Below are 27073 nucleotides of genomic sequence, written 5' to 3'. Positions count from 1 at the left end.
TGTTGGCAAATTTATGGCACTGGAAATATTTTGGCATGCTGGTAGAGGGAAGATATAACGAACTGCAGCGGCAAAGGCAATAGACAGTGTCACAGTAACTGCACATAACTGTATAATTTATATTGGCCATTTCGCTTTGAGTCAGACACTCTTACAGGCGCACACACACACAGGCACACGCACGCACTGACACACACACTGCCAAAGTGCTTTTGCGACAAAGTAAATTGTAAAATGTCACCCATAAAGCGTAAATTGTAACAAAAAGCACTCGAGGCCACGCAGTGATTTAAATTTTTGTACTCTGTAGGCTCCGACTGTAAAATTATGTGCCCCTCGTTCGGGTTACTCTGGCAAAACGCGCAGCTGGCGCGGCGGTTTGGCCTACACGCCACTTGGCAGCACTGGCGACAACTTACGTATCCAGTTCCCCGAAAGCAAGTACAGAGAAGCGGCTCAATATCGTATAGGCGTGAGTTTATTAGTATGTGTGCTCATGTGTGTGTGTGTGTGCGTGCTCACAATTTACACAATTCATAATTCATGCAAAAATATTGTAGAATATACGCGTACAGTACATATAGTACATATAGTACATATATAGTGGTATATATATAGTGGTATACATATATACACGGACATTGGCGCTGCCGGAGCGCATAAATCTGTGCGCTTGCAGCCGCGATGGTCGCAGCTGCAGGCGGCAAGCGGCCAGCAGCAAGCGGGAAATCCTAAATGCAGCTGTAAATGGAAATTTAAATGTAACTGTGTCTGTATCTGTATCTGTATCTGTATCTATATGCATTCAAATACATTTGGGCTAACGTGCGTGTCTGTGTGTGCTCGATTTAATTGAGTTTTGGTATGCAAAACACTGGGCCAAAGTGACAAATTGATTATCAGTCGCTGCATAAGGCATGAGCCCTTTAAATTGAATCGAAATAACATGCCAAATGTCCTGCTTCAAGCGAAATTCGGTTTTGTTCGTGTTGCGCTCTCTGGCATATTAAAAACGGAAACAATTTATTTTACGCACTATTGAGCTTTAGAATGAATGATATTTCTTTACCGCATTTTGAAAAAATATTAAGTCTTTTTTTAATTTTTTTTCGCAATAGCTGCTGCCGTTTGTCGTCCTTCGAAGTTGGTCTAGGACTTGCCTTATTCATGAATCTGCTCGGCAATGTCTAGGATTTTCTTTTATTTTACAACTGCGGCGGTGTTTTTATATATAATTTTTTTTCTCATTTTTTGTTCTTCCACTCGACGACAATCAATTTTTCTTCATCACAAAATTGCATTCTTCAAACAGAGACTTGAGAGCAAGGCAGAGAGAAAGAGAGAAACAAAGAGAGCGAGATGCAATGGAAACACAAAAATTCACACTTTATTTATTTACGCTGGCTCTCTCAGTGAATAAAATCCTGTCTGGTCAGCTCGGACTCGGAGTTGTAAGCAACCGATGCTCGTTCCTTGCCTCCTGCTACAGGCTTAGTCTCTGTTTTTGTATTCATTAATCAACTTTCAAATCTTGCCACAACAAATGGCACACGTTGGCCAACAGGCGGGCGGCAGCGGACTGGGTATTTTACCAAAGAGTGGATCGCCGCGCGCAGTGGGGGCACTTAGCACTAATTTGCGGTATCTGTGTCGCTGCTACTGCCTGCGATGTTCACCCACAATTGCAACAAGCAGCGACAACCTGCAAATCCCAACTAGCGAGCCCCACATGTGGAATTCCATCACTCATTGCGAGCAGTTAGCGGCTGCGTCAGATTTCATTTGTTTCAGGGTTAGCCAATGCGTGAATTGTTTGCAGCTGGTTAATGTCTGAAGGGAATCTCCTGCCGGCTGACAGCTTGGTGGTTGGGGTACTTAAGGCTCCATCTCTCGCACTCAGCTAGTCATTAACAACCGGAGATGAGTTTGGTTTAATGCGGTTGCCGTTCACAAATGGAATTTTTTAGTGGCCCCGGCTCAGACCCAGGCCTAAGCAAATGGCAAGTAGTCAAAATCCCATCACCCGAAGCAACAACAACTCTTGTAGGATTTGGACAACGGAAGTCACTCGAAGTATGTGAGTGTATATGCCTGCCAGTCGAGTGGGCAGGCATATACACGCACGTGCGGAAGATCTAAGTATGTCAGTTTAATTTCTGCATTCCTCTCTGCTCTGCCATTATAAGATAGTCTCAAAGCCAATGCTCTTTTGCACAGTCATCAGCATTCGTCACATCCAGCAAAAAACTTAATTTACTTTTTACTTGACGTAGAAAAACTTAAACTGGTTCGTTTGCATGCATTTTTCATAAAGTTTTTATTTGTAACTTTGTTACCCTGTAAAATGGGTAAAAACGGATAAGAAAGTTATGTATGGTAGGAAACACACACACGGAACGTGTGTAATTTATAACTTCCTCTTGAGCATATTCAGCTAAGCGATATTCACAGAACTACTTAAATAAATACAGTCTTTCGGTTTCATAAAAAAATAAAACACCAAATGATAGCCTCTGAAATATTAATTATTATTATCATTACTGTTATTATTATTATATCTAACATATTTTGTTTTATTTATTTTTTAATGGGAAGCTCACCAGCGAGGGCTATCTATCTAAAATATTCAGTTTACTTTTAAATCAAGCATTGATAAGAACATGAAAACTTGCGGAAAACGGTTGCATGCAACTGTTTAGTTGAGAAAATTTAATCGAGACGTGTTACACTTTTGACAAAATTCAACCTCTCTCTGAAAAATGGAGGTTAAAGGTTGCATGTGCAAACATATATATAATTAAATAACGAGCATGTTTAAAGTTTAAACGCTGGAAAATTTGGAGTGTAACTTTTTAAATTTCATCAGATTGACTGCAGTTTTATAAATATCTACGTAAATTGGATAATATTTCTGACAGGCTGCGATTGGATGGAAAAGTATTGTCTAAATTTTTCGGAAAAGACATGTCACGAGCAAAGCTGGGTGTTGTATTTTAGTATGTCCAAAAATTGAATAATAACCAGTGTTAAGTTCATCTAAAATCTACTGAAGTAATCTACGGCTTCACTTAAGTACCTAACCTGCTGCTACTGCCATTTTGAACCCCGTACGCACAAGTTTCCCATAGGAACGTCTTGGATGGAAAGAAGTTTGAAACGAATCTTTTACAGTTGCATACTAAGCATCGTCGCCTACTCAGACAAATTTTTGACCAACTATTTAAACCGTGAGAAACTTTATGCAGTCCATGTCATATGCCACGCCCACAGCTGCAGTGGCTTTTGGGCGACCAAGTGGGTGGTCCGAGTGTTCAAGTATTTATGAGGGGACTGCAAAGCGTAGCCGAAACCAATGAAATTTTCTAAAATGCTTACGACAACGTTCAAAGTGCACTTGCCCCACTCATAAGTGCTGTTCCTTGCCCCGTTCACCCCTATACCCTGCAGGACTACTCGTGAGTCAAGGTAAGCAAGCGGCCTATGGTTGTAGGCGTGGCACGTTATACATTTTGACTTTAGTTAGTTGGCTTTTACCTTAAGTTTTGGCCGATTTCGCAAACTGGCGAACAGACAGGCAGCAAGCCAACATATTTTTCTTAACTGAGCTGCAACCACTTGGCCGACGCTTCTGCTGTCGGTGCACGGGCAAGATGCATGTGGATGGCTGAGTGGGTGACTCGTGCATGTGCATATATTCTGAGAAACGTGTGGCCACCTTGGATAGCGTTTTGTTTGAGTAAGTGCGTTTAACCCGAGCCTAGCAGAGTCTGGGGTAAAAGTTGCAGACTTTCAGCAAGACTTTATGGCCTGAGTCAACGATTAATTTGTTTGAGATTTGAAAAATGCTGTTGCCTTTGGGACTGTGCCTAATTAAAATGTCATTAAAGCACAAGCTTTTCTCTCAAGCAATTCTGTAAAAACCAAATGGAAAAAAATATTAAAGAATCAAGTCGCATTTGGCCTTCGGCTGAGCGTGAGCCTGAGCGCAGCCTAACCAAGCGAAACGTGGACTGTGAGGACTGTGCTCCGTACAAATTGCAGTCAGCATGGCGAGCAAGTCGAGCGGAACTGGCAAAGACAAAATGAAATACACATGAGCGGGAACAGGACACAGAAGGCAAACAGCAATCGGCAGACGACGCATTAGGCCAGGCAGTGACAAATAAACAGCTGCAAAGCGGCAGCCCAAAACGAGAATATGTGGGGCGGCAGGACGAGGACAATTCGTCGTCATCAGCAGCTCCATTTTAGATTTAATGTAATACGCAGCGACGCGCTGAGCGAACAGTCAAGGGACAGCGAAAGCAAAAAGAGACCTACGAAATCATTGCAGACATATGAAATATTAAATATGTATGGCCGCACAACACAAACACACACACGCACACACACACTGTAGTATTCGCACATAAACAATCATTTGGCCCCAAAATATCTGAGGCTGTGTGTAGTGAAGCGGCGCGCAAGGAAATGGCAGGCTGATGATCCCATTTCCGAGCGGTAAGTGATGCCAAAAGTCAGTCAGTCACAACAGGACCAGCTACATCAACAAAAACATCAACAACAACAACAACGACAGTTGCAAGAGTGGTCCAGTAGAAGCAAAGTGTGTGTAGGCACACACTGGCAGCCTTCAATGAGATGGAATCGACTTGTGCATTCGCTCTGCACAGTCCCAGCACCTCCTGGGTAAAATAAGGCTACAGCTGGAAAAAAAACATCGCCTGTCAGTGGCTATGTGTGTGCGCGCGTATGTGTGGGTTAAAGGCTGGCTGGCAGCAGCAGCAGCAGCAGTAGCAGCAGGGAGCATCCAGGAGCAGCTAGAGTCCTTTTCATTATAATTTAAGCATGGCAACATGACAACATGGTTAACTTTTCCTTTTTTCACTCATTTTTCCCCCCTATTTTGCTACATTGTTGCTGTGATCAGCGACTGCGGGGAGTTGGTGGTCGTTGTTTTGGTTGGTAAAATAAAATTGCCTCAGAACGTTTGCCACTTTTATGCTGCTGCTGCTGCTGCTGCTGCTGCTGCTTCTTCGTCCTTTTTTTCCTGCCCTTTGACATGTTTGCATGTGCGGCAAAGGTTGTAGCATTTAATGAGCTCAAATTTGGAACGTGTGTCCTCGAGCAGCAGAAATCTGTACAGAAATTATGCCAATATGTGAGAGCATATAAGTAGTATCAGAAATACTTGTACGTTTTAATGAAGTTGTTATTATAAGGGCATTTCTTTGTAAAATGCATGCGATTCAGTCAGTAACCGCTGGAAATATCTTAAGGGCCATTCAGAAACTTGATTTACCTGATAATTAACTTCAGGTGTCAGCAATGACCCTATCAATGCAAATGTATAATATTCCGCCAATTATAATCAAGTCTGAAGAATTTTTGATAGTTCGGTCTACGGTTCGAACTAATGCTTTGCCTTAAGGTTGGGTTCCTGAACCTGGTTTTTTTTATCCATGAATTAAGATTTGGTTGCGAGCCTTGGTGCGACACAATTTTAGCAAAATTAATTTTTTATATGAACATTTTTACATATTCCTACTTGTTGAAATTGAGCTAATTCATAATAGAAATGTCAATAGCTCACAACACTTGCAATGATCTTTGATAACCAAATTGAAATTGTCGAAGCCAGACTATAAAAAAGGAAGTTCGGTTAAGGTTGGAGTTTTCTCTAACCAACTAATCTAGTTTGGTATAATATATAATATAGTATGGCAAATTAAAAATTGTAACTGGTTTCTTTCAAACAGCATATTGAATTTCGTACGAAAATAACTAATTAGCTTTCATAATTAAGCGTCACATACTGGAATATAATACAATTATGTTGCTGAATCGCCCACCCAAATGTAAATATGAGAATTCAATTATATAATTCTTGAGCGAAAGACAAAGAGAAATAAATTTGCATACCATCAAATTTAAGTAGCGACATTTCACAGAGCCGCAAGAAATTCTGATTTAACATCAGTCTGCAAGTGGCCCATCCCTTGCCAGGACTCTCCAATGAGCTACATGTGCTCACAAATTTGTATGCATAAAACAAACAGACACATTCGAGTACATATGTACGTTTGTGGCTGCATGTGTGTGTGTGTTTGTGGCGCTTTATTATTTATTTTTATGCTTTACAATATTTATGCTTTTTGTCAGCGCTACGCATACGAAACAGTGGCAGCATTCGTTGCGATGGGCAATGCATTTAATTAATGAAGAAACCGCTGGGCAGTTGGGCAGTTTAATAAGGCTGAGCAAATAGGATGCCAGGATACAGCTGGACGCTGGGCTGGGTGCGTGCGAGCGAGGGAACTGGACGCGCATTAAGCCTTTGACATGCGCCAATCGTAAATCTTGACCAACATATCTGAGCAATGTTTGCGCAATGCCCCAAAGCAGTCAGCTGGGCGGGTGAAGGGACTTGGCCGAAAAAATGGCCGACGGCGACGCTTTGTCCTTTAACACCAGCACTGACAAGGCCTATGCAAATATTTAGTAAATGAATCAGCGCTTTGCGACTGTTATCATTTATGCCCCGGCTGCCCGGACCGCTTGGCTCCTATGTGTCGCTCCTATTGTATCGCATCGTGTCCAGTTTTCTGGTCGTTTCCCCTAGCAAGGATTTTCCGCTTTCCTGCCTTCCTCTCTCCCTCTCTCTCTCACACTCTCTTCTCTCTCTCTCTCTCTCTCTCTCTCTCTCTCTCTCTTTATCTCTCTGCCCTACTCCCTTTCTATGACAGGGAACAACGAATTTGTCAATTCGTAGCAATGACTGTAAACAGAGTGAACGGCAGTGAACGCTTCAGCTTCGGCTCAGCTTCGTTCCGATTGGGATTTGGGCGGGGTGCCAGGGTCGCACATGTTGGACCCTACAAAATTTATGGGCCACCTCGAAGCTCACAGCTCGTGACGCACTTGTCCAGCCATTGCCGGAGCTGCCAGCGGCTATGCATACAAAACGCTGCGGCAATTATCTCAAATGCAAATGCTCTGCTCTCTGCACAAGGGGCTGGCCAAAGGGGGCGTGGTCATGGCTAAGCACGTAATGAATTGTCTTTTTGGCCATTCGATAAATTTGCGACTCTATGATGCTGCTGCAGCGGCAGCTGCAACTGCAGCTTGCGCTTCGTGTACAATCCAATTGAGAATGCTCCCCGTTTGAACCCTGCAGCGGCGGGCGCTGTAAAGTATACTACGTTTTATGGCGCGCGTGAAATACGAAGCGCCAGCGTAATTAAAAATCATAAGAAATGAAACACAAACAGAAATAAACATGTCATAGCCGGAGAGCATGAAATTGCGGATCGCCGGGCATTGCAAATCTTTATAGTTGGATTTTTTATTTTTATCTGTGCCTGTGTGTGTGCCATAAAAATATGCCAAAAGCAAACGAGGCGAAAGAGGAAATAAAAATAAAAGCTCTGAAATAAAATAAATTGCACTCAAAAATCCTTTTTCGTGCCTGCAACTCATTACAAATTTTATTACAGATACTTGCCAGCACACAGATGCAGATATATACAGCACAAGCACACGCACACACACTCACACACATACACACACACTCATAGGGATAGGGACAGATACAGATACTCGTACAGTCACAGATACTCGCACTCACTACCAGATAGCTGCATATAAACACAGACTGACATTTAATACAACACTTGATGTCGCTCATTAAGAAGAATTCAGCGCACGAACGCCATTGCTGACACGCCCACTGGCCAAAAGACCGAACGCCCCAAAGCTGAACTGCACTCGAGCAAAGTCCTCGACGGCTGGAGGACAGGCGAGTTAAAAAAAAATATAAGAAACTGCGTATACGCCAAGCAAAAGTGGAACTTGTTGCCGAATAAACAGCAGCTTTTACACACCCACACGAACATATAGAAGGGGCAGGAGCTGGCCATAATGAGCATACATAGCCAGAGACAAGGCTACAAGTGAAAGCCTGTGGACGCCGAAGGGTGTCTGTGTGCGTTACTCAAACAGCAGCCAAGTGTATGATGGCTTGTTATTGTTGTTGTTGCTCCTGGTGCTGCTGCTGCTCGTTGCTCACGGAGTTGTCACCTGCAGCAGGCGACGGAAAGCGGCAAACTGCAAACGGCAACATGACTACAACTTGTCTACATTTCGTCTTCTGTCTACCAGTCTTCTTGTCTTCGTGCCTGCAGCTGTAGTCATATGTGTATGTGCAGCTCCAACTGCCTTGTAAGCATCCTCAGCAGTCTCTGTCTCTGTCATTGAGTGTTGCACCCTCTCCCTATTCCTATTCCTCTCACACACATTCACTCTCACTCTCACTCCCTCTGTCTCTCTCTTTCTTTATGTGTGTGCTCGCCAGGTTTTACATATACTTTTTCCACTTACTTAACGCATTAGACACAAATCTGGTTAAACATGTGGGTGGTGCTGCTACTCTAGTATTATGTAGGTGAGACATTTGAAAGCCTTTTCAATAGAGGATGATTCTATTATTATATTATTGTGATGAATAAAAATAGTTTCTATGGAAAGATAGGAATAGATAGAACAAACAAACAAATCAGTTCAATTATCAATCGATAATTGCAATGAAAATAATAAGCAACATTGATATTATTATGGAAATCCTTGAGTTTATTTTTTTATTATATTTTTTCAATCTGTGCTAAGACGTGGCCTTTTCGGCTTTGATAAACCATTTCACTGTTCACCTTACATTTCCATTTCTGCCATTTCTGTTTATAAAACGCAGCGATTTTGCGCCTTTGATATTCCCTTTATGGACAGCTTTGGGCTGTCAAACTTGTATCATTATGATTCTGGCGCGCACTACAACAATTTTTTATTCAGATTTTATACATTCCATTTATGAGCCAATCATGGCCTATGCCATCAAGTCAAGCGGTGCGCGACAACAACGACAACAATGAGAAAACCGAGTATGTCAAATTAACAATGTCATCAAAGAGATTTAACATGTTGGTGCTTCATGTCCTGCCTGCCTGCCTGCCTGACTGGCAACCCATGTCCTTCTTGTGCATGCGATTACAAGGCAAATCTTTTCAAAGCTTTTAACAAACACGCTCAACCGCACACAAAATGGCGCTCACACAGACACACATACACGCAGACACACACTCTTTCTGCCCGACGAGTTGCCAAAAACTTTGAATTAAAATGCGTTTATTTGGGCTTTTAGCACGCTTCGAATGGAACGACACCGACTCTGGCAATTGAAATTGGGGGTTGAAGCTGGAGCAGCGAAAAAATCTTAACCCAAATAACTTTGGAAACTATTCAAAACGTTTGCTTAATATTCGCTCGGAGGGCCGGCGCCTAGCAGAGGATACCGAGTCGTGACTCGGAGCCAAGTAACTGTGCGCCCACATGCGCCAAATGAAAGCATTTGGTAATCCCTTGTTATCTTGATCTCTTCTCGGTCACACACACTCACACACACTCGCTTGCACACTCGTTGTGATGTTTAATATTAAATCATATTAAAATATTCAAAAGGCTGTTCCTCACAGCGCGGATTCTAAGCTTGCTAAGCATTTATAAACATTAGCACGCAAACATGGACGCGACCAAAAACGCGTTGGCAAACATAAGCGGGCGCCTGTCCATCCCCCAACTGTGCTAACCCCATCCGTTGCGGGGAACGTGAGCGCCCCAAATGTATGCAATGATGGACCCCTACAAGCGTCACAGAGCCAGTCAGCAAGTCGGCAAACACAAGCAAGCCCTCTACACACACACACACACACAGACACGGGACGACATAGAAGCACACACACACATACGTGTACCCATATGCACTGCTCAGCAGCTGCCACGCCTCGTACCACTGCCCTCTTTGCTGGGTAAATTGTTTGCAGGCGTTTTTGAATAATTTTCTTTTCTTGCTTCTTTTATGTGTTTGTGTGTGTCTGTGTGTGTGTGTGTGTGACTGTGGCAAATTCTTTTGAGGCTTAAACTGTATGAGTTGTGCTTAGAGAGTGTTTAGTGCTTACTTAAAAATTGATTAACGTCATGACAAGTGTGACCGCAGGGCGTCATCTTCAACGTCAGCGTCAACGTCAATGTCAACGTGACAGTCAGCAGCAACGCTGGCGCCTCAAGGAGAATATAATTTGGCGCCCGCAAGCATTTCTACAAATATCGATTGCTAATGCCATAGCGACAAGTTATGCCGGAAATCATTCAAAGACAAATAGTTTTGTTTGTCAAAGCATTTTCTGCCGTATGCTTCACGCTAAGGCAGAGTTATGTAAACGCCAAGTAGGCCCAGCAGGTGGGCAGGGAAGCATAGGCAACAGCACCAGCTACAACGTGCGGCGCGAAGTAACTGTGGCAAATGACGTGGAAAGATTGCAAAAATGCCACAGAAGCAGTTGAGTCCCTAAAGAGGGCAGCCGAAGTAGTCAGGCGGGAAAAGGCTTATAGTTCCCTTGTAGCACGGATTATATTTCAAAGATAAGTATTTGCTGTTGGGTTTCAAAGCAGCAGAAACCCCTGCTTGTATTGTGGCTAGACAAGAAACAGTTCTTTTAAATTTAAAATTTTTAATATTGTGTCTGGATTTCTATAAAGAAGCAAACATTATATTACTATACTGTAACACAGCATCTCTAGGCAAGTTGCATTAAGTGCGGATTTTATTTGCTGTGGAGCAACTCTTTTTATCTGCCACTGATAGCGCCCGGGCCCAAAATGAACTGCTGCAATTAGCTGTGAAATTCATTCGTTGCAAACGAAGCAACTTTATCTTAATGCCAGCAAATAATTTTGGGCACCAACAGTACCAGCGGCAGCAGTAGCTGGACTAGAATCTGGAAAATCCAAAGCACATTTAACACTTTCCGAATGAAAACAAGCAACATAAATTTGGGGCCAGCAAAAGCGACGACTACATAGTTGGCAAGTACAACAAAAGTTGCAGTCACACGACGCGGCCAAGATGCCAGCTTTAGCTACAGCAACAGCTACTGTAGCAGCAGATGCAGTGGCAGCGGCAGCGGCAGCGGCATCAGGTGCGGCAAGAACATCAGCAACAATAGTTGTAGTCAGGCGGCAGGCGGCTGGCAGAGCTGAAAAGAAAGCAGAGCGCGCAGGCTAGAGTTGCATTTAATTAAACTTAAACATTTTCATTGTCAAGCGAAAAAATAATTAGTTGTGTGGCAGGGGTTGGCGGCAAAAGAAACGGAAGCAAGCAGTGCGGCACATGCGGCGTATACGTAACGTGCAGCGGAAGTAATATAGCGCAGGCACAAATTGAGCCCATATCAACGTGTACGCGTGTGTGTATGTATGCTTGTGTAAGGAAAACTGGCGTACAAGTTTCAAAATTAAAATGAATGCACGGCTGTCGAGGCAAGCGGAGCTAAAAAGGATACAAGACTTTTGCACCAACAGACATTTACAAGCGCCAGCACACACACTTACACACAGACATAAGGCTACGATCATATAGATACAGTGAGACACCGGATGGCAGTTATAAACGACAAAGTCACATGCATGAGCTTGTCAAAAAACGTAGTTAGTCCTGCCGGCAGGAGCAGCAGGCAACTGGCGGCAAGCGGCGAGGGCAAGCCAAAGAAAAGTGCCAGGCAAACAAGCGAAAAAACCAAGGCGTTTGTAGCTTTCGTTGTCGTTGTTGTTGTTGTTGATGTTGTTGTTGCAGCTAGTGATTTTGCTGTGTGCGCGCTGTCGAAATAATGTGCAACATTAACTAACTGCGCCTGCAAGCGACAGCGAGGACGGGCAGGACAGCAGGGACAAGCTGTCGAGCAGCGCCAGACAAACTTCACACAAGTTCACCCAGGCACTAGGCTCTCGGGTCTCGGCTTTACGAGACTACTGCAACATTATATATTTAGTTAAGGTATTAGCAACAGCAAAAGGTCCCAAAGTAGCATCAGCTACATAACACTGCGCAACAAAATGCCGGTTATTCGAAACACCTCCAATTGTATAACCAGTGCCAAAATGAGAATATTACGTATACGCATATTTTTTGGCTTTTCTGTGATTGGTTTCAGGTTTGTAGGGTGATCTATGATCTATTTCTAGATGTCAACTTTTTGATGGAATGCAGTAAAAGTAGTTACAATATTTCACTTGCATCTGGAGTCAAGCAATCAACATGATTATGAGCTATTACGTCTGTGTATTACTGAATATCTCTTTATATAAAACTGCTTTTCCTGACTGACCGATTGGTGATCAACGCACAGCCCAAGCCTTAAAAGCTAGGAAGCTGAAATTTTCACTGTAGTTATCCTATGTGATGAAGGGACACGTTAAAACGGGTTTTCGGGAAGCTCCACCCGCAAGTGTGGAAAAACCGTGAAAAACGTTTGTACAAACTTTCACATGTTTCAAGTGTTTCACACTTTTTGGAAAATCGATCCCTCCCTGGTGGTAATGGAGGTCAAAGATTTGGTGGGTGACGTTTCGCGCTCAAATCAATTTCCAAGGATCTATATGAAAAATCATTTGAGACGTTTTTCACATTTTTTGCAAAATCCAAGCTTCCTCGGTGGAAAGTGCGATTCTTAGGTTTTTTGGGCTAAGTTTCAAGTTTAGTCCGACTTGCTTCAAACATATTTTCAAAGCTCTACACAAAAACTTTCACTTTCACCATCAAAAGTGGTGAATTGGCGAAAAATGGTTGCATGAAAGTTTTTTGCTTACCATTCTATCGGCATCAAAATCATTTTCAAAGATATTTGTAAGAATGTATTTGATACCTTCTTGGGTGGCAAATACGGGGAAAAGGCTCAATAAACGAAAGTTTATTCTTCAGCTAAAACATATTTTTAAATATAAGTGGAGATCAAGATGGGTAGATTTAAAATTTCCACGGGCGTGTACTTAGTGGAAAGGTAACATCTAAATATCTATCTACCACGGGCAACGCCGGGCAATACCCGCTTATAATTATATAACAGCATTTAAAAATTAAAATTCATTTTAAAGAGTCGCTAAAATTGGCTTGTTGCCTAGTGTAATTAGCCTTTGGCAGCCGCCTGCATGAATTAATTAAATTAGAAGCATGTGAAACAGTTTGAGCACCAAACACCCATCCACTCGCCCCTTTGGTGCTGTTGAGCGTGGCGAATCTCCCGTGGATTTTCGTAAACACAAATATTATGGCTTTGGCTCTTTGAGCTATAGGGGCAGCGTTGCAATTCGGCAGTTGCCGGTTGCGATTCTAGCTAATAAATTCAGGCTAATTATGTTTTCAATTACGCAACAAAGGGCAATTTAATATTTTACAATGCCACTCGACGCGTCAGGGCCTCTGATTGATGTGTGTCGCAGTTTTTCGCGCGATTGCCAATTGCAGAAACATGACATGAGCCCGAACCGGGGGAAGGGAGGTTATATGGTCAGGGGTCGCGATTGGGCTCATTGTCTGCCTTCTAATGGCAAATGCCTGTAGATATTTTTTCGGGGTCTCCGCTTGGCGCGCAAATTTAATGGAAATTCTCGACATAGCAGGGCATCAAATCAATATGTCATGAGACGGCTGCTGTTGTTGCCGTTGCTGCTGTGGCAACAATAACAACAACAAAAACAGCAACAAGGGCAACACGCTGATGTGTTGACGGTATGCGAGAAGCGTCAGGGTGTGTGTACGAAAATGACGCGTTATTGCGTATACGCAGCGTCGTCCATTTTCCAAATAGTCAGTGCTTATGTGAGCTGCATACACATTCACTTGAGCTACAAAAAACTGAACGATAACGTCTACAAATATAAAATAATTATTTTTAATCCCGTTTCAATCAGCAATGGCCTGTACGAACTAGAGACAGTTTTTAATTGAAGGTTATTTGTAGATAAAATAAAGTATTATTTGTATCCATCGAAACAAGAAATCATATTTACTATTTTCAAAAGGGTATAAGAAAGTTCAACGAGCCTATTTCCTTTCGCATCTGAAAATGTCAAATGGCAGTCGAGATGAACCAAAAAAAAAAGAACGAAATGAAATGAAAAAAGGCGGCTTGTACGCTGCATGCGCCTAAATCGTTGATTTACGATTCACGCCACACTGAGGAGCCGCCGAATTCGTATAGCAGCAACAGCAACAACAACAACAACTGAAACAGCAGCGGCAGAAGCAACAACAACAACAACAGCAGCAGCAGTAGCAGTAGTAGCAACGACAATTGCGACGAGTATGTGGCAATGCACGCATGACAGACACGCAGGCAGCCGTGCAAACCACTTTGGCGGCAATGCGTCGCTCCACCACCACCAATACCACCAAAGGCAGCACTAGCCTATATCAGTCCCATTCCCTTTCACATTTTTGCATTTTTGCTCTTTTTTTTTGTTTTTTTTCGGCATGTTTGGTGCAGGACTTAAAAAATTTTTTAAAATTTATTACGTGTCTCCAGCCAATATTTCACTTTGACATGCAATGTCGCGAAATGAAGCTGTCCAGTTGCGGCGGCAGCCCCACGGCCCCTTCCTTACCCCTTGTGTAACAACAGCAACACGGCCAGCCGCTCGTTTGATCAGGTCCGCGATGCCGAAGTCCATTTGCTTGGCTGCTGAAATGAAGTGCTGGACATTTTTGCGATGCTGCTGCTGCTACTTGGACTGTCAATTAAAATTACGCATACGCCACGTCGAGCGGGCTCCTTCCTGGGCAACGTCCTGGAAACGAAACTTGCGGCAGTGCCCGGCCCGGCGCCTTCAATCAATATTGCAGTTCGCCCATTTAATTAATTTAAAATACAAGTATATGGCACTTCCATGTTTCGAATATGCAAAATGCCACCACACGCCCACGCCCACACCGGAACCCCGCACCCACTGCAGGCAGCAGCAGTGTTAGCCCGTCTGGCTGACTGCTCGATGCGATGCTCGACGAATCGCAGGGCATTATATGCGTGCTCAAATGAAAAGGAAATGTTTTCATTTAATTTTGTTTTCGCCACTGGCGCCGACGAGTAATAACAGCAACATCACAGCGGGCGGGGTATTCAGCTCCAAGGGAATCTCGGGCATCTTGGCAGGCTCAGAGCAGCGGCATTTGTGTGCGTGCCTGCGTGCCTGCGTGTGTGTGTATGTGTGATTGCTCATAAGTAGGTCCTGTGAAACGCAAAAATGGCAACGCTCCCAAATATAATTAAAGACAAACAATTGTTGTTGCTGTCGCTTGGCCAGTGAAAAACGAAAAAGAGCAAATAAAGCAATGGCAACAGCATATTACAATACACACGCACGCACACGCATGCACATACATGCACACACGTACGCACACACAAGTGGAGTACAAGTGCAGCCTGGCAAATGGTCGAGCCTTCGGGTTGGTTCCAAAAGTATACATTAAATAACAGTTAAAAGTAATGTCACCAAAAATGTTGAGGCATATTTTTGTGCAATTAATGTTGGCAACAGACGAGCGATCGGCAGCGGGCCTAACTGGCGGCAGTGAAGTGGTGCAGCAGGGTAGAGGGGCAAAGGGGTAGGCGAGGACAGCGGGCAATGTTATTGCAATTATCCTTGCCATAAAATCAGCAGCAGTGTGGGGTGAAGCACAGAGCTGAATGAATTGCAGGCAGATTGGCAGCCCCTAGCTCACAGTCACACCAGGGACCCACACACACACACACACACACACACATAAGACCCCCTGCCCACATGTGAATACCCTAGAAAATTGCATTTATCAAGGGGCTGGAGAGCACTGTCAGCCACGTTGCGTCCGCTCTGCTGTTTGCTGTCGCTGTTTATTGTCGGCCAAAAGCGGCAACCATTTTGTTCATCATTTTACTTTCATTATGGTTAACCTTGCAGTTTGATAGCAGCCTCGACCTGCAGGTGCAGCCCTCCTCCAGTCCCCTCCTCTCTCCCCGGTGTTCAGGTGGCAAAGGAAAACATTGCGTGGCCTGGGCTGGAGGCAGGCGTTATGCAGGGGACCGCTGCAGCTTCCGCTCGCTCGGGCAGCAAAGCGAGCAGAAGTTGTTGTTCAATTTCCCATTTTCAGTTTACATCAGAAAGGTAAAAAAAGAACCCACACCCACGCACACACGGAAAAATTGTGCCAGCGATAGCTGAGCGGCGTGTAAGATAATGGCAGGCATCTAAGTGGATGTGAATGTGTGTGAGTGTGCGAGTGTAGTGAAAGCTGTGCAAAAACAGTAAACAAACAGTTTGCAGCTGAACGCAAACACCTTTGAAGGATACACACATGCCCATGTGTGAGAGACTGTGACTGTGTGTGTTTATTAAAGTCAGGCGCAGGCATACACAAAACACTTTGAGCGCCCTGAATACAGAAACTTGAGCAATAGCAGGTCCTGCGTGCTACACACACGCACACACAGCCACATAAGTTCAAAGTAAAAAATACATTCCGCCGCATCAGCTTCCGTTTTTTCATTCTCTCTCTCTGTCTCTCTAGCGCGCTCTCACATGTAACTGTGCCAGTAAAACATAATTAATATGCAATTTTTCTTCTGTTATGTTTTTTTTGTATATCCTTAGCTTTTGCTCTGCTCTGCTTCTCAGTTTACATTGCAAAGGGAAGTTTGACGTCGTTTTGTCGGCCATTTTGCTTGTGTTGAGCATTGTGTGTGTGCTGCGTTCGTGTGAGGATGATTGTGTGTGTGTGCTTGTATTTATGCAACACTGCATTTTGCACAACTCAAACCTGCTTAAAAGTTTAAGTGCTTGGATTGATTTTCAATCCAACCTGAAAGAGTGAGGTAGTGTATATGTGTGTGAGTTTGCCGACAGCAAAATCCGTAAAATCTATAGTTATAGAATAAATGCCATTCCGACTGGCCGTTCATTATGCCAGCTGGCCAGATGAGAGGCTGAATAGGACTCACAACCTCACAGGCCATATTTCCGTTCAATGAAAGCGTCATTTGGAGCGTGCTTAATTAGTGCTTGTGTTTCTTTTTTTTCAGTCAAATCGTACTTTGCTTTTCGCTGTTATAATACAGTTAAGATATTTATGTAACAGGAAAGAGAGAGAGAGAGAGAGAGAGAGAGAGAGAGAGAGAGAGAGAGAGCGAGAAAGAGAAAAAGAAACAGAGAGCAATAGAGAGAGAGGTAGAGAAGGATAAACAGATAGATAGAGAGAGAACCTACCCCACACTTTGGTATACAGCACATTTTAGTTAGTTTTTTTTCAGTTCAATATACTAACCGATCATTCCTTCCAAGCATATATATTAAACTCCTTCCTCTTATCATTGCGATGATAAAAAAAATGAAAATTATAACGTACGGGCGATTATCAGCTGAACACCGTACCTTAGGTTTGTGTGAAAATATTGTTTTCAACATTAAAAATTTGTACAAATTCGACAATTTATATATAAATATTAAGTCAGTTTCTGTTTACCTAGAACAGACCGTGTATTTTCGAAATTGTTAATAATATAAGAAAATGTAATCAAATGCGTTGGATAATTTGGGAGAATATTATCGTTGCTCTTATGAATAAGGCTGTGCGTTGATCCCCAGTCTTAAGTCATTTAGTCACATCGCCAGCTGGTATTTTTGTTTTACAACCTATATTATTTTTTTCATGCCAACCATGCCTTTATACTGACAGTTGTTAACTCTTCTAAGTAAAGCAATTGTTTGGACAATCAACTGGGCTATCGTTTTTTTATAATAAAAACGCAGCTCAAATACGTAAACAAAACGGAAGCTATGTCTGTAATAAATAGCGTGAAGTCGAGCGCTTATAAGCCCACCTTAAATCGCCATTGCAGCGCTTGCCAGCATTGTGTACGCCAAACAGGGGCGGAAAAAAAACATTGCATGCGCCAAGGCGGCAAATGCAAATGAAAGACAAACACAAAGTGCAAGCTGGACGTCAGCTTCGACGCTGGCGCTGCGTAAGCGGTGCAAACATACAGGAAAATCAACATGAGGGCCAACGCCAACAACGGCAACAACAACACCATGAACAACAGACATGTGTGGTCGTGAGAGGACACAGAGAAAGTGAAGTGCATACGAAACAAGCGCAAATAAAGTTGAGGGCGCGGCGTTGAAACGCCAACGTCAGCAGCCAAAGCCAAAAAAAAAAAGCAAATGCAACAAAAGCAACGACAACAACAATTGCAACTTTTGTAGTTATAGCAACAACAACAAAAATTGCAATATAGCTGACTGACCTTTGCACGTAGCCAACGTAAATTGTGCTGGGTAATTTTCAAAGCTGGCCACAGACCCAGACACGGAGAGAGACAGAAACAGGGACGCAGCTGTTGAGCAGCAACAATAACAATATTTTAGAATTTTTATTGACGCTGCAATGGTAAAGGATCATAAATAACGCCGCAGGGCAGCAGCAGCAGCGATGCTGACGTTGGCAGCGGCCACTCAAATAAGCTTACATATGCGTATGTCATACATAATCAAGAGATTATACACTGCCGGCGGACTAGAGTACCCACACACTCACACATATAGCTGAAGCTCGAAATGCAGGCAATAAAATGAAACAACAACTGTGAACGAGTTGCGTTTGGCAAAAGTAGCGCAAGAAATGCTCCACTTGGACGGGCATCAAGAAAAATGCAAAAGGAAACCAACGCCTGCTCTGCTTTCCGAAGTTTGTATATGTGTGTGTTCGTGTGTCTGTGTGCCCCAAAATGATGCAGCAATAAAATTTGAAACAATAAAAGACGCAGCCAGCAAAAGAGAGACACAAAGGCAGCGTCGAAGCAAGAGCTGAAGCACGAAAAAAAAAAATAAAAGAAGTGGCCAAGCAGCAAGTGGAAATTGCAGAATGAAGAGCCGAATTGCAAGTCTGGCAGCGAGTTGCAAGTGCGACAACAGCGGGGTGCCTCTTGCAACAGCTCCTGTGCGTAAGCTAAGACCAGGCATTACCCCACTCATAGACACACACACAGTTGTAGCTATACGTGTGCACAGCAGCCACTTTTCCGTTTGCCATGAAATGTGCTGCCAAATGTTGCATTTATTTTGTGAGTTTCCGCTCGCCTGGGTGTCGGTTTGTCTAACTGAAGCTCACTGGTCGCCCGACGGAAAAGGGCATCACAACAATTTACTTATCCACATACAGGATACAAGCTGTATCAAATAGATAGAAATCCATTTGGTTAAAAAAAAAAAAACATAAATATATAACCTCAACTATTACTAGAGAGATTTTTTAACATTTTCCCCAATCAAAGCCCATGAAGATCCGGCTTTGAGCCAGTGAAATTTCAAGTACTATATAATTGTCAAATTAATTAACATAAACTATAATATAGACAAAGAATTTTATCATTCTCTTCATCCAAGAACAGCCTATAAAAAATTAAAAGTAAAATTAAAATAAGTTGAGAATGTAGCGACGATCCTACTCTTTCATCTCAAAGAGCGCTTTAATTCGGACTGATTTAACATTTAGTAGAAGTTAAACTTCTGCATTAATAATGTTCCTTCTTATATGTCACCTTCATTCTAACTTTCACATTCTTTTGCTGCCTCTCTCTTCTCTCAAATTTAAGTTTCTATAAAGACATTTAAAAAGGCAACAGTCGAAGAGTTTTGAGCAGCAAACAGCAATGAAAATGTTTCCATCAGCCACCGAATAACTTGGCAAGCAGCAAATTGACGGCAGAAATTGAGGCGTGAGCTGGGGGAAAATTTATTGCACTCGCTGGAAACGGGCAGTGAAATAAACTTTAAAGTAGTTGCCGCCGTCTACAAAAGCAGTACTAGAGAGAGTCCAGCCAATTTCTGTGTATGACCATTGACACAGTCTGCCAAAATAAATGGCCGCGACTCCGGCGGATAGCAGCAAGTACAAGAAACAGGAAGGAACGGCTATCTTCGACACGTCGAAGAATAAATACCCTTGTTCACTTAGGGCTTACAAGTTTCCAGAATCATTTTCCTTAAAAAACGATTTATTCTCCAGAGCTATATGGTAATGCGGTCTGATATTGAAAAGATTTTAATTATATTATTACTGATTATTTCGGTGCCAGCTGTATGATATAGTGATCAAATCCAGCGTATTCCTACATATGAACTGCCTTACGTTTAAATAGAAACTGATCATGCTGAACAAGAATATATATATATATATATATATACTATATGGCTCTTATATATTTAAATATATACTTAACATATTCATATACTTAAAGACGAAACTGTAAGGGTATAAAAAACGACTGCCATTGTTGCCTTGAATGGCATGCGACACGTGTCAAAATAGATACACTCCAACTGGCGTACAGATAAAGTGCCACCAATAAAATTGTAAATTTACGGCGCATATTTTGCCAAACTTATGTTGATAGCCATGCGAAAGACGTCAGACCTGACTTGACTCGACTCGACTCGACTCATTTCAGCCTGACCCTGCTTTCCACGCCACTTACACCGCAAGTTCATCAAATGGAGCGCCTTGACCCTGCAACACTTCTATCAAAGTCTTTTCCCAGGCTCCTCGATCTAATCGCTGTCTGCACTTAATTTTAGCTAACCCAAAACTTGTCGCTGAAACAGAGACAATTAGAGTAAGTGACCAAATGCTTTGTGGCACACAGATATTGACCCAATTGCCAGGCAACGGGCTAACTTGAGGACCCATTCGCAAATGCGTCTAGTAAGTAGCACATTTTGCCTACATCTAACGCGCCGTACGGGTCCGTTGGCTCGTTGCCTGGTTGCCTGGGCACCTTAACCCTTCGCAGCCAACCCGACGCCTCAACCACATGTGTTTTTCTCTGTCTGTCTGAGCGAGAGCTCAACTATTTGTGCCTGTTTGTCGGCCAGGACTTGATGCTGCCAAGCTACGCCTTTCCATTGCTCACTAACTTAACTGGCAGCATCTGGACCAAATGACTTTGTTAAGAGTTTTCGAAACGCAATTTTCTTCATTTTGGCTAGGGGTTTTGTTTTTCCCCTTGCCCAAAACATCTAGACTCCATTTTCCTCTCCTTCCTCTCCCGCTCTCTCTCTCTCTCTCTCTATTTCTAAAGTGCCTTAACCAAAGGGACAATGGCAGCAGAGCGATGAATAAAAGTGTCACTTTCTATGGCAATTTCATAATTGCATAAGTGGAAGTGGTCAAGTACTTTGCAATAGTTGTCTTCGCCTGTGCGTGTGTGCGTATGGACGTGTGTGGGTCTGTGTGTGTGTGTGTAGAAGGAAAGTTGCCAAGGCATAAATTTTTATTTAGTAGCACACTCGGTAGGGAGCTACAAGTTACTTACAAAGTGAAGATTTGCTGCTGCCCCAAACTTTGACACTCTGTGGTAAATGCCACAAACGAATGAGCCGACCATTGCTACCCTTTCCACCACATTATGACTAAACACAAGCTACTTCATAGGCAAAGAGGTTTCCGCTTTCCAAATCTTAATACCCTTGAAATATGAGGTTGCAAATAGCATATTTTCAAGTACAGAATACTCAGCGGTAGACTTTGACAATCATAAACAGAAATAGAGTCCACTCTCATCGATCGGGGTTAAGGTGATTATATGACGTGCATTTTCAAATATTGCTTTTACAATAAAGAATAAGAAACAAGAGACTCTAGTCGGGAATTCCCGACTAGGTGATACCCTCAACCGTCTTCTACTAACCTCAAATGCAGCTCGAGCTAAAAGTTCATTTGCTTAGCAGTAATATTTAAAAAAATCAAAAAGGTTTCCCCAAAAGTACTCGAACCCGTTCCAATCGCCTTTACTCGACAGCCATAGCAACAATTCATTTTCAACGAGAATAAATGCGAATTAGCGATATCTGAAATTGAAGATACTTGATATATATACTATTCAAGAAGCTACATGTCAAATTTGGTAACTCTAGATCGTAAAATCTAAGAGATTTGCTCAAAAAAGAGGATTTCGATATCGATTGTTATCGATTACTTGGAAACGGGGCAAGTTATCCATCTTGCTCTTATAGGTTTTGAGATCCTTGCGTTCATACATACGGGTAGACAGACGGATCAAGAATATATATACCTAATGGAGTCGGAGACACAAATAATTTAAAATTTTAGCATTTTTGTTGGTTTTAATCAATCTCTTCCCTTAGTAAAGCTACGGAGAGGTAAACAAAAAAAGGTTCAAATAGATAGAAACCATAAACAAAAGGGGTAAGGTCATTGGTATAAACAAGTTTTCGTAACTAGTCTTAAAATGAAGGTCCACTAACCTCCGTCTCTGCCAAACACCTTGTGAGAAATAGAAACAGTCTAAAATTAAGCTTCTCATAAACTAATCACTTCTTATAGGCAAAGATGTAAAAAGAATAGCATATGTTTTGATAGCTTAATTAAGGGGCACTGACCTCTGTCTAAACACCTTATTCTCCCGATCAAGTATATCTATACCTTACGTAATTCAAATTATTTTCTTCTATGCAATATGCTCGATTAAATGATTATGAACTGTTAGGGTATCGCGAATGGAAAGACTGTCCATCAATTTCAGCCAACTTATCCTATTTCACTCGTCATCATGTGTCAGCTTTCAGCCAAGTATCAGGTGCTGAAGCAGCTAACAATTCAACTCAGGTCATATCCTGATATACGCTTGGCTGACACGCATGCGAGCTTCTCCTGCTTCTCGCTATGTAATTTGATGGCAAACCGTGCGCCAATTTTGCCTAATTGTCAATCTAACCTGCAATTAATGACACAGCTCTGACGTTTTGGATGCGAATCGAGTGTCCATCCATGAGGGATTCCTGTTGCGGTGGCACTTGCACACTTTATTGCTTCTTTTGGTCAGCACTTATGAAATATTTCGACGTGTTATCATCAGCAGTGAGGCAAAAAGCCATTTGCATGTGCAAATATCACCTTTGATGTTTTTCCAACCCGAAACTCAAATTGCAATTGACATGCTTGTACGTAGGTGTGTGTATGCGTTTTGTTTTCTTGTTTTTTCTGTGGTAAACTGCGATACGTGTACAGTCATCGTCAAAGGACTTGGACTCCCCGTTAACGCCTGAACGCTTGTCGGCGCTGCAAGCGATAAGGCAATTAGAAAATCGCTAGCTTTGACCAACGCAGGTTCGCTAAAAAACAGAAAAATTACAACAAAAACTAAAACAAACGAACCTCGTTGTTGTCCTTGTCATAGCTGTGGCTGCTGCTGGTGATGTCAATTATTTAGATTTTTTGCCAATATGCTGCATCCTGGCATGACGACGCGAACGTCACCAAGTTAATGGCCAGCCTGCACTGAAGATGACTTGCTGCCACGCCCGCAACTCACGGCACCGCACTGCACCACACAGCCATCAGCACACCCACCACTGGTCACGGTCATTTTGGCCATTCGAATTTTGCTGCCTGCCATTGTGCAGCGTCCTGTGTCCTCCCGCGAGTTTCTTTTAAAATGCTTTTCTTTTATTTTCTGTTTTTAAATTTTGCCATTTTTTTGTTTATATATATTTATACCCCGAACCCATTAAAAATGTGTAAACGGGGTATAATGTATTTGTGCATATGTGCGTAACAGGCAGAAGAAAGCATCTTCAAGCCCATAAAGTATATAAATTCCTGATCAGCATCAACAGCCGAGTCGATTTAGCCATGTCCGTCTGTCTGTCCGTCCGTCCGTATGTATGAACGCAGAAATCTCCAATCCTATGGGAGCTAGACACTTGAAAATTTTGTACGTCGGTCCTCCTAGCGCCCGCGCAGTACGAGTTTGTTTCCTATAATCGATAACTTGCCCCTTTGCAAAGTAATCGATAAAAATCGATATCGAAATCATGTTTTTTAGGCAAATCTTGTCTATATATAAAAATATCTTTAATTTTATAACTATTGCCACCCGTATTGCGGTTGAATTGTATTCTGTGCTTTTGTTCTGTGCTGCTATTTTATTTCGTTTTTTTCATGTGAAATTAATTGTTGATGTGGCTGTCGAGTAGCGGCTTAATAGATGTCCCAGGTTCGATTCCCAGTGAGCGAAACTTTTTTTGATACTGCTAAAGCAATCGAGCTGGTAGCACGAGCTGCATTTGGTGATAGAAAAGACGGTTCAGGGTATCCCCTAGTCGGGAACTACCGACTACAGACTCTTACTTGTTTTTTGTGCCATTTGTCTGTTGCTGCGGGAAGTTGGTGTTTTGTTTAGATGAATATGCAAATATTTTCGGTGGGGGCAAGCAAATAAAGCTCTGGTGAGTCTGGTGGAAGGGTAGGGCCATTTTGTGGACAGGATGTGCCGCCGCAGGACGCGCATCATTTCCGCTTAAAATGCAGCACAATTTGCCGTAAAAAAGACTTAGTCGAACCGCGCGCGCTCTTTTGCGAATCCTGCAAATTGAAAAACTTAGCAGGCGTACATAATGACAACTGCAATATACGCCGCTCAGTTGGTGGCGGGGCTGGCTGCTGCAGTTGGTGCATTGCCCATTTAATATGCAGCGCATCAGTAAGCCGAAAATCAATAAAATTGCAAAATATTTCAAATCGCATCGAAGTCCACGCCAAGAGCTGACGTCCACCACTCGGTGCCCGTTCACTTTTATGACTCCGAGGAACTGAAGTGCTTGCGCTGACCAAGCAGGCCGCCTCCTTGTGTTGTGGCACCTGCTGTTGCAGCCAAAAGCTAGTGAAGTTTTCGTCTGGACAAGGCCGTTTCCCCAGGTTGTTGCTGTTGTCGGGTGAATTAAATGGGCGCCTTGAATTTTTTACGATGCGCACTAAAAATCCAATTTAATTAACATTTAAGAGACACACACTCGCTGGAAAATGTCGTGTGCGCGGCACGTAAGCAAGCATTCCGATTAAGTATACGTAACGTAAGCGCGCAGGCAGATAGCCCGAAAAAAAGGCTCCCGCTGCCATACCCTTTTTAATTTAATTGCTTTTTAAAGAAATGCCGCTGCTGCTCTTGCTGCTGCTTATGATGCTGTCCAACATGCACACGCACAAATCACACACATATAAAAATAGTATAAAAACAAGCAGAAAAGTAGAAAAGTTTTGATGATGATAATGGAAATGAATTGCCAAGCGAAATGACAGTCGGGTCAGCTGCAGCTACTGCTACTGCTGTGAGCCAGCATTGGAGCATAGTTAACAGCTGTTTCGCCCCCAAATAACATTTCATAGGGTCGCACAAATTGATGCTTTGCACCAGCATGTGAAATGGCAATGAAAATGACGCTGCAACCAAAAGCCGATTCGCCTTGATGGCCAATAATTATAAGCAGCAGCAGTCGCGCCAAGTTATCAGGACAGACCATTGCCAATTAGTGGGAACCGTTTTGAATGCTTTGCTTTACTAAAACTTGCCACTTGCCACTTGCCACATGCCACTTGCAACCTAAAGTGCATCAAATTAAGTCGAGAATGGCAAATTGCAGCCGCAAATTGTATTTGCTTAATGGCACCGAGCGTGCTGCGTGTGTAGGGCTTAGGCATTGGCTTAGCTGAGCCAAAGGTCTCGACATAGGCCAGTCAATTAGCAGCTGTCTTTCTATTTGCTTGCACCGTAACTAGAAGCCAAAAGCTTGCCCTGCTGTCTGCCTTTGCCTTTAAAATGTGATAAAATAAAACGAAAATTGCAATTTACTCATGTACAACTTGTACACAATCAGGGAAAGGGGCGAGGACTTGCGCTTAGCATGTGCCTTGTATTTACATGCAAATATGTAAAGCCGACTAAAGAGAAAGCCAAGTGGGCTTGGGAGCCAAATGGCAACTGTGTTTACCTTTCGCAGCTCTGGTCAATATACTCGCATTTGTAATAGCAGATTATCTGACCTTATAAGCTACTGAGAAAGGGTTAAGGGTCATTCGAAAGCAGATATATTTAACTGATATGGAACATACAAAACAAAAGGTGAAATTGTCATTAGGCTTCATTCCAATTTTAAATAATTTTCAACTAGATAAATGATAATTTTAATATCACTCTGCACGTTTTTAGACTAAAATAAAATACACTGAAAGAGATTTGGCCTGGAAATGAATTTGTGAGAATGCTTTTACCGATTGTTCCTAAAAGGGCCATAGTAAACTGACTGAGTGCGGACTAAGAGATATTGAGGACATAAATGAAGCTCGTAATTGCTGATTTTGGTCAATGTCCTTAAGAACAGAAATGTTTTACATGCGTGAACATATATTCAGAGCGATTTATATATATTACAGTATTTCGATGTTGATCCAGCTCATATAGAAGGAGCATGAAAAAGCTCGAAATCGATTTGATCAAGATGTCTTTATAAACAAAAATGTTTTTCATACTAAATTCAAGTTTTTGGCCTATTTTCATTAAAAAAAAAAATAATGATGGCGGGGATCACAATTGAAATATAAATAATAATGAATATTACAGTTGATTATCAATGACAAATTTAATGATAATGAAATAATAAATAATTGTTATTACAATATGAAAAATAAAGAAATAAAACCTAAAAAAAAATTTGATTTTATTATCTTTATTAACTGATTTTTAATAAATCTCTTACCTAACAAAAAGATTGTTATCAAATCTTATTAGATTTTGCAACTTCATTTACCTAATTAAATAACGTGAAGACAAAATCCTGATTTCCTCGCAACAAGCAAAACTATTATTCTCCTCTTTTAAGCGGCTTATAATTTCTTGGTTATAATTAAGCTGCACACACACACAGCCACACTTCAAGTAAATGTAAGCCGTAGTAATTGCATACATAATTACAACCAATTTAATTGGTGCGATAAGCACTTATCTCAATTTCTATACACTTCTATGGTAAGATTTCATTTGGCGCTCACGACTTTACTTTATGCTCGGGAGCAGCAATCGATCGCAGCTCAAGTCACAGGCACAAGGGGGACCTACCACCCACCACCCACCATTCCTAGCATTGGGCTTCTTCTGAAGTTGGCAATTCCCCAGCTCGTGCCTAGTCATGGGGCAACAATGGTGAAATTAGCATGAGTTACTTTGTATATCCTTTGCGCAAATTTTGACACGTGCAGCCCCCAATGCTTGCGTTGCCATCGATACAATAAAGGACTAGATATTGTGCCCACAAATGTTGCCGTCGAGGATTGCTCGACTTGGTTCCCCCTGCCACCACATTCCATTAC

General features: G+C 42.4%; 1 long non-coding RNA gene across 3 annotated transcripts in view; it reads left to right on the top strand.

Annotated features, from left to right (window-relative positions):
* Positions 1-27073, top strand: part of LOC135436440 (uncharacterized) — a 178734-nt gene that overhangs the window by 132592 nt on the left and 19069 nt on the right. Inside the window, exon 3 of one of the 3 annotated variants that reach the window (XR_010437519.1) lies at positions 25917-26138. The exons of the other annotated variants lie outside the window; for them this stretch is intronic. This is a non-coding gene — a long non-coding RNA (uncharacterized LOC135436440). Of the gene's footprint in view, positions 1-25916; positions 26139-27073 lie in introns of those variants that run through there. 3 annotated transcript variants of the gene reach the window in all.

This window comes from Drosophila montana, unplaced genomic scaffold (assembly GCF_035044405.1).
Source record: "Drosophila montana isolate Dmon_TW-CO22-7 unplaced genomic scaffold, ASM3504440v1 contig_3733_1, whole genome shotgun sequence".
NCBI lineage: Eukaryota > Metazoa > Arthropoda > Insecta > Diptera > Drosophilidae > Drosophila > Drosophila montana.
Note: the sequence above shows the minus strand (reverse complement) of the source record. Positions and strands in the feature narration are given on the sequence as shown.